Source organism: Ambystoma mexicanum, chromosome 10 (genome assembly GCF_040938575.1).
Source record: "Ambystoma mexicanum isolate Mex_15411 chromosome 10, UKY_AmexF1_1, whole genome shotgun sequence".
Lineage (NCBI taxonomy): Eukaryota > Metazoa > Chordata > Amphibia > Caudata > Ambystomatidae > Ambystoma > Ambystoma mexicanum.
Window position 1 is genome coordinate 1,627,628,069 of NC_090932.1, and position 12,157 is coordinate 1,627,640,225.

Below are 12,157 nucleotides of genomic sequence, written 5' to 3' on the forward strand. Positions count from 1 at the left end.
ACTTTTAGTTTACCCTGCGCACACATCCACAATGCATGAAAGGTGTGTGGTGTGTAACGGCTCAGGATAAAGCTGTCATTTGATAAAAACAAAATTAAATGAGAATCTCCTCTCTACTTCACATGAATTCCTCATAAACACATCAAACAGCATTCGAGTAAATTTAATTTTAAAACCGGCTACTTGATGTTTCTGCAGTAAATCACTTGCAAACAGATAAATGCATGTTTAGTCTACATATTTTCTAATTACCTTTTTAATTTTGCTTCAATTGTGTTAATATGTAAATGTGTACATTTGTCATTTTCAATGAGCAACTTAAAGGTGGGAAAAGGGATAGCAGTTAACCCTTTCCACTTTATCATTAGTGGTTAAGTACTAGTAACATGGCTGTTAGTGTAGCCAGTGAATGACTTCAATCACGTTATTTTGCTAGTTAAGTACACAGTGACCTTTCTTTGACTCCCAAAATAATTGTTCTGTGCTTGCACATTACACAAAGGAGTCGAGGGATCACCCAATGCACACACCATAGGACCTATTTTATCAAATCTATAATTCCAGAAGCACATAGACCTCTAAAGTATTTATTAATTTCCCAGGATGTTCAGTGAGTTTATATACCCCAAAGTACTTTCACAAATGAAAAGGGCAGCGATTTGATCTATTTCCCTTTAGAGTATACTTGCATAAAAACACCTTTTGGCTGCCTCACAGACAGATGGGCACCCTTCTAAGGATTGGTTTCATGTTCCCCCGTGGGTAATGGACATCATTCAGCAAGATGGGGTCAACTACCCTCCACAGCTTGGTTTCCCTCCTTCTGTATTGGGGGCGTCTCAGCTGACTTTTTCTACTGAAGAAGGCAAGGTGTTTTAACTTCAGGGGGGCCTATTCTGCAGGGTTAATGCTAATAATCCAAAATGGCTCCAAAGGAAAGCAATCTATTCCATTCTCCTTTCTATTGTCAAATATCCTTGTTCTGCTTCCCGTCACTCATACTGCCTCACTCGCTGACTGGGGTGGACTAAGCCCCCCAGAATCTATGGGTTTGGACTTTTATAGATTAAAAACCCTTTTAGAGTTTGGTATCATTTCTCTAGTCTAATTAGTCAGTGTATGTGATTATGTTCCAAAAGTGACATCACACTAACCATCCCCTTTGTATTCATTGGGCATATTAATGAAGAGAGTAGTCTAATGGGAGTAACTTCTAAGCCAGGTTTCACTCCGATTTGATGTGATGTCATCTTGGATAATTTTACATTAAAAAGTTGTGATTACCTAAAACCATACATTCCTCACATGAGATCATTTGACTAATCAGTGCCTCAGATTGCCCTCACTCAGGTGAATCTAATGATGCTCGTCTGATTTCGGCTTGATATGTGATGGGTGTATTACAGATTTTTGCATTTCACACTCTGATACTCTAACACAAAAATCATATTTCAGAGTAACCGCCTTGCTGGCATGGACAATAGGATATGTGAATCCTTTTAGGCGTAAAAATATCTACATTTGTCTTATTTGTATAATTAAACAAATCTAAAAAAATAAGCTTATTCAGCTTTTTACCCTGAACTATTAAAGCAATATGTTTCTTTCAAAAGTTAACCTATAAAATTTGATCGCATATGTAATATTTAAATAGTGCAATTTTTGTCTTTAACACTTGATGGGATAAATCACAATATGAAACGGCATACCATCCCCTGCCTGACAACAGAACATGTGTGTCATTCTCTTTGAATGGCAGAATTAGCCATTCATGGCTCCTGAGATTGTTTGTCATTGACCAGTGCCGAAAGGCTCTTTGAGATTAGGCTGTCCAAGGTCATTTGTTGACCCTGTACTGCCCCCTTGAGTGTCCCATATGTTAGACTCCAGGCCTCAGAAGGTGTATTCCATCTGTAAAGACCTGGCTGATCAGAAGGTCTGATTAGTTGGGGGGATGAGACCACTGCTCAAATCAATTTCTTGCATTATTTGGGACACTGTTCTAATGACGGATGAGGCCATTAATGAGTAGCATTTGGTTTGCTTGCAAGGCCTTTCCCTAGAACAAAGAGAATGTGTGCCTTAGTGAATCCAGGCAGAGTCATAAAGTGCTATAGTCCATCATCAAAGGCCCTGAGTTTCATTTCTCTTGAGAAAGCCTGTTTGGGAAGGAATTGCCATAAGTTCCTAGGCCAAAGTTTCTGTTTTATTTATTATACTGCATTTTAAATCCTGTTTTTCTACATTTCCACATTGCAAATGTCTTTTTAAACATGGCAACATTACATTTTCTTTTCAATCAATCTCCTGTCACAGTTACACTGCGAGATTCTGTAAGTTTTTATTTTATTTTTGTAATGTTTATTCTTAGTCCTGTAAAGAAATATTCACATAAAATTGAACCCGTAGACCGGGTCCTTTAAGACGAGGTGAAAGTATCTGAGATGGATGGGGATGCAGATCTTACTCATACATCAATAATCAAACCAACGACTCAGGAAGTTTGGCAAAAGTCAAAGCTGTTTTAATAACAAATCTTTAAACCAGGGAGTACAACGGACATCAAGGGTCGGCACACAGAATTATCTCAATGTATTTAATAAAACATTTATATAGCAGAAATCCGTCATACGTGACATCACACTACGTGGCAAATAAGAAAAACCTACGGGAGATTGTGGTTGGTTAACGGGGAACATCTACAAATTCTTTCTATGGGATACAGGGACGTGATTGGGTCTCTAAGATCAGGTGGACGATTAAGCCCATCCCAAGTGCAAATCATCTTCTGTGTCAGTCTAAAACTCGACTTACTATTGGCTTCTCAAACTATAGGGCTCCTTAATACGTGGCTCTCTGATTGGTTGGCATGCTTGTACCCTTCTGGAATATTCCACTTGCTAGCAGCACGCAAGCTGGTATTCCAGGTGCCAGTGGGTGGACTTGACAGTGACTCCCCACCCAATTGCCCAACATCTATCCTCACTCTTGTGGTCTGCCATTCAATTAACTCCTTTGAACTCAGCCTTGCAGAGGCTCACTATGCCTGAGAATAAAAGGGAGTGTGGCATGGTCTAATCTTCTGGTCTCGGTGTAGCTCGCCCTAAAGTCTATTTTCATCTGACCATGTGACTGGAGACAACGGTTTTGAGCTCTTTGCTGTATTAAACACCCTTATATGAAGAAATCTTGGCACTCTCTGCGACTTCCGTTCCACCTCCAACAGGAGCTTAGCTTGCTTCTCACGTTATTGTATCTTCTTGAGTACATGGCAAGGCTCTCGACGGGCCCCAACTCTTGACACTGAGCCAGGCAAGCCTTTCTCAAAACTTCCTTTGCTGCCAGCTATCCTATTCAGCTGCACCACGCTTCCATTCAAGGGGTCCATGTTTGCTAAAGTGCGTCGTGTAACATCCAGATTCTATACATTCCTATACATGTACATTGGCGCATCGCCTCAAACTATTCAATACGTAGCCAGCCTTATGGTTACTTCGTCTACTTGCGTTACTACGTCAGTACAGTGCTAAAATGGTTTTGCATTTTCTTCAGTGCTTCACTGCACCTGTAATCTTCCTTCTATAAGATCTATATACTTAGTTCATTTGCATCTCTTCTGGTTGCATCGCCTCCACTTCACGTGACATCACCAGTGTTTTCTTTCATTTGTTTTCACACTTCGTCTGGAATTTCCTTCAGAAGATCATTTCTCTGTGGATACATATAGGGTTTTCTCAATGATACCTTGTTTCAACGACCTTTTGCAATATAGGCTTTATGCATGTCACAATTTCCGGCTACCAACATATAGGCAGAATAGGGGTGGAACCTTCGGTAGGGGTACTTGGGTCCTCCTCTACACTCCTCCCCTCTGGGTGATTCATTGACCACTCTCCCAGCAGTCTTCACCTCCAGACATCCTCGTCTGAAGAAATGTTTCTTTGTAGTCCATATCTTTATTACTCCCTTCAAGTATCCTGATTTCACATGCTCATCAATACTCCAGGTCATTAGACTGCACTGTCCATTTGGACTACAGTAGATTGATTTTCCCACATATTTCTTATGGGTCCTTGGATACAGGAATTTCGTTCCCTCAGATGCATAAATACTGGCTTTGACAGAGTCTCTAATTTCTTCATCTGTCAGCTCTTTTGGTTTGAACCCAGATGCCACATCAATCATGATTTACATTCCTGTCACTTTCTTTGCAGTCTTCTTGCATTGTGTGAATATTATTCTGACCACAGAGAATCCAAACATAATCGTCATGAACAGGGCTCCAAGGAACTTGAAGATATTCACCATCCATTGTGGAACCTGTGAGAAGATTGACACAAACCAGCTGTCATCAGCAATAGCTTCCATCTTGACGTGCAAGTTTTTCAACATCGTTATGGCCTCCGTCAAGGTGTCATTCTCGTCATGAGAAGGTATGATTGTGCAACATGATTCCGATTTTGGCACAAAGACCTCCATCCATAGCTGTAATCATGTCCAAAACATATCTATTCTGGAGTGTCATCCGTTTTATGGCTCTCAGCTCTTCCTTGAGAGCATTGAATCCCTTTATGGTAGTGTTGATCGTATGCAGGAGCTCCCATCTGGTCATCTGTAACCACTTGGCATTTTCCATCATTTGGATCCCAGTCATGTAACAGTCTTTAACTGTGAAGACTGAGGTTTAGTTTAGTTTATTCATTTATAATGCGCACCAGACCCAGGGGTATCGGGGCGCAGCAATTACAGATAATGCAAAGCTTGATTAACAGGTTACATAATTGGCAAAACAGTATAAAAAAGAGGACACATTGGCATATATAATATATACAAGTACGAATATTTACAGTATCGTACACGATACAGCATGCATGCATGCAACTAGACCATGCAGGTACTAGCCGATATACCTAATACATACAAATAGACTATGCATGTACAAGCAAATATACAGGAAGAGAGCAGTGGTGCTGGAATATGATCCAGACTAAGGGATACGTAGATGTGGGCAGTTAGATGTAGTTCGACTTGAGCCAGTTAATGAAGCTTAGTCGGAACATAGGATAGGATTGGTCTTCTCTAATGTGGTGTGGTAGGGAGTTCCATAGTTGGGCAGCTTTGACATGGAAGCTGTTCCCAGCAACCTTGGAGAGCCTAAATCTAAGGATAGTGATGCAGTTGGTATTGATAAGTCTTGAGGGTCGAGTGGAAGATCTTTGAAATCTGTTAATGAGGTAGCTGGGGGATGAGTAAGGGAGACGGTTTTTAACTGAATCTTGTTAAGGGTAGAGAGCCAGTTGTTTTGGCGCCTTCTCGCTGAGATGTGTGTTCTGTTAGGCACGCCAAGAGCCTCTCTTAGGGCATTATTTTGAAGGATTTGGATCTTTTGGATGATAGATTTATTGGTGCCAATTAATGTATTGCAATAGTTGAGCCTAGATGGGATCAGGGCTCTTGCGAGGGTGATGCAATTGTCGTCTGAGATGAAGGGTTTACTAGATCCAATTAGTTTACATGTGTAGGCTGTGGCAGAGGCCATAGCATTTACTTGTTTAGCTAGAGAAAGGGTGAAGTCGAGGTAAAAACCAAGAGTGTTTACCTCCTTAGCCACCTTAATAAGATTACCATCAATGATGAAGGATGAGTAATCCTGTCCTAGGTTTTTCAGATTGGGTTCCCAAAATGATGAGCTTCATTTTGTCATCATTCAGGCATAGACCCGGAGTAGCCATCCATGCCTGGATGATGAGATACACCCTATTCACCAAGACCAAATCCTCTTGGTAATCCCCAGAAGGTGGGAGGAGAATCTGGGCATCATCTGCATAATTAGTGTATGTGATACCAAGAAGGTCCAGATCATCGAAGAGGGGCTTAGTGAATATGTTGTATAGTGTAGGGGAGACACAGGAGCCTTGGGGGACACCACAGGTGATAGGAATGGGGTCTGCTGCTGCTGAGTGAGAGAAGACCCTCATGGTTATTTCGCTTAAGAAGCACTCAATCAATATTTTATACTCTTGAAAAGTTAGCAGCTGAGTCCAGGTGTCTGCATAGGACCTTGTGATCCACAAGGTGGAATGCAGCTGAGAGGTCGAGAAGTAGGAGGAGGGCCGTTTTCCCTTTGTCTCTCAGCTCGTCGACCTATGCCTTTAAATCGATAAGGGCGGTCTCAGTTCCGTGTTGGGGGCGGAAGCTTAATTTACGAGCTCCTAGGAGTTTGTGCAATTCCAGATATTTTTGAATTTGGAGATATGCAACTTTATCTAGGATCTTTAGCAGGAAAGGTACAGTAGTAACTAGGCGGTAGTTGGTAGGTATGAGGGGATCTAACAATGTTTTTTTTTTTAGTAGTGGAAGCACCCATGATTGTTTAAGATTGGATGGGACGATGCCAGATGCGAATGAGGCATTAATAAGTTTGGCTATGAAAGGGGCAAGATCTCTGGCGACGTCTTTTATGAGCTGAGCAGGGCAGAGGTCTCCCTGGCAGTTAGAAGGCTTGAGTGAAAGGATTACTTTCTCTGCCTCAAGGATAGAAATTTTGATGAAATTGAATCGGGGGGATAAGGTAAGTCCGTGGTTCCTTCGAGAGGCTATTAGGTGGGAGGTTAAGGGATTTTTTTGTGTTTTGATATTTTATTTTGAAGGGTAGTCACTTTGTTAGAGAGGCCCTCTTGTATGCCGGAGCACCATGTTTTGTCCTTAGCACAGATTTCAGGGGCGATGATAGGTGATTCAAGTTCCTTAAGGATGGAGAACAATTCTTTAGTAGTAGAATTGGCACTAGAGATGCATTTGTTGTAGAAAATGTGTTTGGCAAGGAAGATGTCCTTTTTGTATTGGGAGGAGATTTCGGTGAGTTTAGTTTTATTCGTTGTGGAGGGGAGAAGTCTCCATGTATTTTCACAACTCCTTTTTAGGTGTCCCTCTGAGTCGAGGCGTGAACCATTTATTCAGATTTGCTTTAGGCTTACTCGGTCTAAGTTTGAGGGGTGCAATGGTATTTAGTCTGGTTAGCTTAATTTTGTTATACTCTTTGACAAGTGTGCCCGGGTCAAGGTTGTCTTCCAGCAGGTTAAGAGTAGGAAGGATAGCCGGGATCACTTTATCCCTTGTTATGTTTTTTTTGTTTCTTGTTGTACAGGGAGGAGCAATAGGTGTAGTTAAGAGTGGTCTGGTAGTGAGAAGTGAGAAAGACCAGAGAAAATGGTCTGTCCAGGGATAGGACGTAATGGATGTGATATTAGCCGTGCAGTTATGTTCCGCCACCCAGTCGAGGGTTCTCCCCTTGGTGTGGGTCGGTTCGCTAATTTTTTGTGACATGCCTAGTTCAGATAAAATATTAGCAATGGCAGTGGCATGCTTGTCAAATGGGTCAGGTTGAAGTCTCCCAAGACTGATAGTTGAGAGGTAGTTTTAAGATTGTTGGATAGAATGTCCTCCTCAAATGTTCCAATGGGGCTGGGGGGCCTGTAGATGAGGTGAATGGTTAATGTCTGGGAGTTGGTTAGAGGGAGTTTAGCTGTGAGAGTTTCACAGGAAAGTGTAACTTGGATAGTGGCTAGTCTCATCGAGAGGCTGGATTTAGAGATGATGGCAATTCCTCCGCCTCGTGTATTTCCTATCTTGTCTGATTATGGTATAACCATCTGGGACAGCTAGGGAGAACAAGGGTCCTGCTGCTTCATGCAACCAGGACTCTGTAATGGCTAGGAAATCAAGGTTGTTAGTGACCTTGCATTTAATAGAGCTGCATTAAGTGGAAGGCCATGTGTAGTCAAGATGGCAGGTATTGGCATTTGGTCTCATTTTTTAGGATTGTTAGAGATGTGTAGTTTGGATGTGGTCTGATAGATATGGTTGCTATTTTTAGTGGTGTCATTTATAGTCTTATGGACAGTATGGTGGCTGCTTCTGGTGTTGGCCGCCGGTAGAGATCTAGCAAGAGGTACATAGTTTACTGAGACGTGAGCAGAGTCTAACGTTTCTGGCCTCTAATAAGCAGGGGATACTGGTGAATGGGCTGAGTCTGAGGTCTTCTGGGTGTACTATATGATGAGACTCATTACTTGTCCTATAAGACATGGTCAATGGGGCTTGTATTGTTAGGGTAATGTATGCCCCTAGAAAAGTAAACGAGGATAGAAGGTTTGTAGGGCTAATATTGGTGGTAAATGTGTGCATGTTGAGCAAAGGCCCACTGGGTTTACTTATCTATAAAATGGAGGCAAGTTTTGCATACCCTAGGATAGAAAGGTCTAGATGTGAGCTTACGTCTAAGTATCTGGTGGGGGTAAGGTCATGCTATGGCGCCGTTGACTAAGTTATCCTATGATCACAATAGATGCAACTCTTTAGTAAGGATTGACTGCCGTGAGTTGACATATTGTCTACAGGCTGGTATGGTGGGTAGTCATGCTAATAGGCTAATGCTAGCTATGATGATGATTTGATACATTACAGGCGGTAGATGCAACATTAGTCTTAGAACAGTGATAACTAGGTTACTTAAGTTTCCTAGGTGCACAGTCAACATGTGGGATACATGCTGATTGAAGACATAAACAAGGTATCAAATAGGCTAGTTCTGTAGAGAAGTAAATGGATGCCAGTGGCTATGCAGATGGGGACAAGCGAATACAACAGGAAACAGTGCAACATGAGGAACAGTGGTAAGTCATGCCATCAATAGAATAGTAATTGGGCAGTGGTTAAATGTATGTTTAAAGTTAACGAATTATACTCATTTCGGTACATACAAAGTACATATTAGATATTCGAGTCGTTTGCACAAAGGTGGCGTGGTGCAGTAGGTCACCCTTAGGAGCCAGTAGGGCACAATATGTAGTTGGATAATTAATGTGCATGTACATCCATGGTGAGCAGGTAATTACTGACTGCGTGCAAGGATTTGCTAATGGAACTGAATGACGGACATAATGAAAATCATAATAGTTAGAAGGTGGGACTCTACAAGTCAGTTTACAATATGTAACGGGTGGATTCAACATGTCTCAAGTACTCGGCAAGGTATGGTTACCACAATATGTGTAGCAGTACAAATGGAAGCAGAGAGCAAATTGGTTCAATATACCGGATTAAAAGTACTGATAAGTTTACCGGCAATACAGCTGAATTTGTAAACAAGATATGAATATTTGGAAAAGCGAACATTTAGTTATTCAGAACAACGTATATAGTGCAGGAGTGCCTAGGCATTTCAGGAAGTGTCTAAGGGTGAGTCTTACGTGGTTGTTGTATTTTGCAGATGTTTGGCAACCAGGCGTGGGGGAAAGATGTGGATGGCACAATTTTACTTAGTGACGGGTGGCAAAGCTACTCGTAAAAAGCAGGGCAGTGGCAGCACTCGCAGTACAAACAGGGGTAAACAGGGTCTTGAGTGTGGGCCTTTGGGGTGGTGCCGGCATCCGCCTACCGGCTTCCAATTGGTTCCTTTTGAACCTTGGAAGGCCAATCACGGCAGAGGCGTTGCATCAACAGGAAGACGGGCACAGCTTAGTGCGACATCGGGACACACAGGTAACAATTACAATGTGGGACAATTCCGGATAAGTTGCAGTGGTGGCACCGTGGATCGGTGCAGCGATTCTCAGTATTGCGGCACATTAGGAAAATAAATAAATCTGCAGGCACTCACGATCATCAGAAGGCCTTTCAGGCAGAAATAGAGGCACGCTGCAGCATCAGCGAAATATTTCCCTTCCAAGCAGTAGGGGTGGCAGGCATTACGATGGAGGCCCTGGTAAGCTTGCTTCAGATTTCGGCAGCATTCAGACAGTCATCACCATGCCATCGGTGCGTTGTGCATAGGTATGCTGGCAATGTTTGAAATGGCTGGATGGATGTAGTTTTGCTGAACAATCTGTGCTCATTTGGAATAGCATCCAAGGCTTCTATTGATTTAGCTGAGAAGTAATTCTCCCTCTTTATTCAATCAAATAGTCCAACAGATCTCTTCTTTCTCAGGTGAGCATCTGCTTTTGGGAACTCACCAGTGTTCAGGTCACTCTTCGGAATAACTAATGCTGTAACGTGAACAATCCCCATAGAGCATAGTCCTCCCCAGCCTCTTGACAGCTTTATGTATGCTCTGGATCTGCAGGCCCAGTAGTTGTCCCTTCATTCCTGGTACATCGAAGATTCTTCCACACTGTTGATTTTCTCCAACTTTTCTTGTGCCATTATTTACTTATTTATTACTTTTACTACATGTTCTATAACTGGTTTATGATGGCCCATTACTGCCACAGCTCTGGGTACGACTAGTTCCTTCTTCCCAACCATCTGGAGAAAGTACAGTTTTCCAGATCTGCATCTGGCCTCTTTGCTTACATCTTCGTATTTCTTCATCAGTCTTTCCTTGGCAATTGAGCTATTTATTTATTTCCCATTGGATTCCTGCTCCCTTCATGCCAGGCTGTTCGTATCTTATCACATGATCTCTGGTGTGTGGTCTGTCTTGTCTTTAAATTATGCGCATAAGCATCCTCTTTTGGAGCTGTCCATTCAGTTGACCATTCCAAAGATGCTGTTCAACCCTGAAATTGACCTCTTGTATGGCAGAGTGCAAGGTGAGTCCAGGAATGAGCCATTTGGACGTCTATCTCTATAGCTATGAATATCTTAGACTTTCCAATAGCATAAGGTGGGCGAACACAAACCTAACAATCGTCAGGGATTCTCTTTCCTACTCCTTAATGTGTTGATACCTCGTGTTGTTCCCCAAATGTGCTGTACTGTCTTCCCTTGCACTTCTCTTGAGTCTCTTTCTTTCCCAAAGAATACGTGCAAAATGCTCATGGAGTACATCGGAGATTATCTTTCCTACAGGAATAATTCTAGGACACATGTTTCAATGGTGTAGGGACAATCGCATATGGCCTTGGCCTTATTACAACCTCTAACTCTGCATTGGTCACTGTAGTGGGGAGAATCAGAGGGACTTCTATCCTTTTGGAACCAACAAGGTAAGCAGCGTGAATTAGCAAAAATAGAAAAACGATAACAGATGCTGTATGCACATAAGTTATGCACCAATACATGAAGCCCCACCATTGATGTCTTTCCACACATCGTTGCATTTGCTCACTTTCTGGAACTGCATCATGCTCATCCTCATTTTGCCTGTGTACATATTTTTTAAGGAAGGAAAAAACCTTTTTAATCAGACAGCCTCGTTAGATTCTCAGGTAGCTGACGAATATGCTCAATTATTACTGCCAATAATCTTCTAATCGCAGGGCCATTTTTAGGATCCTGCACAAAAGTGCGAACGTTAGTGCTGCACCCAAGAAGAGCAGGATAAGCTCTGAGTATAAAAACAAAGACCGCGAGAAGGAGTCTATGGGTATCAACATCAGACGGGACCATTTGTCTGGACAAAAAGAAACTTTGTGAGAAGCGAATCGGGGGACTGCTCCCTTTTCCAGTCGTCAAAAGGGAAATCGAGATCGCCATTTTTCATTTACATCAGCACTTTCTAGTTCCTGTGGCTCAAAAACAGCTATTTTCTCACTCCTGCTAAAATATCTATAAAGAGTTTCCAGGGAAGCCACAGTCAAATGCACACTTGCATTTATTTAAACCGTAATCTTTACCGTCCTCCTTCCTTGTCATCGATCAAGTCTGCACATGCTGAACTGCTTCTTCTTGACTTGCTTCTGAATTGGGTGGGGGTGTTTCGGTCTCACCAGCATATGGCTTGACATCACTGAGGTGAATCCATGCGCGTCATTCTTGAATTTTTACTGCTGAGGGAGTGATATTTTCCACAATGAAAGGACCACTAAATCGGGACACTTGCCACTTAATGGGGGATCACCAATCAAGAGTTTTGGTACTGATACAAGTTTTTCAGATTCGGTTGCTGAATGGTCTTCATCTGTGTCCCGAGACCAATGCCCCTTACTCCTGAGTTTATCTGAAATGACAGATACTAGCGGTCATACATGTTAAATACACATGTAGCTAATTTCCTAACAATTATGCAGTTGTCTGGGCATCACTTCTATTCTCATTCACCTTCCTGTAACTAGCTCATGGGGCGTGAGGTGGTGGTCCAACACGGGCTGATTCCTTAATGCATATAATGCTAGGGGCATACAGTACAGCCTTTCTTTAGTGTCAATTTAAG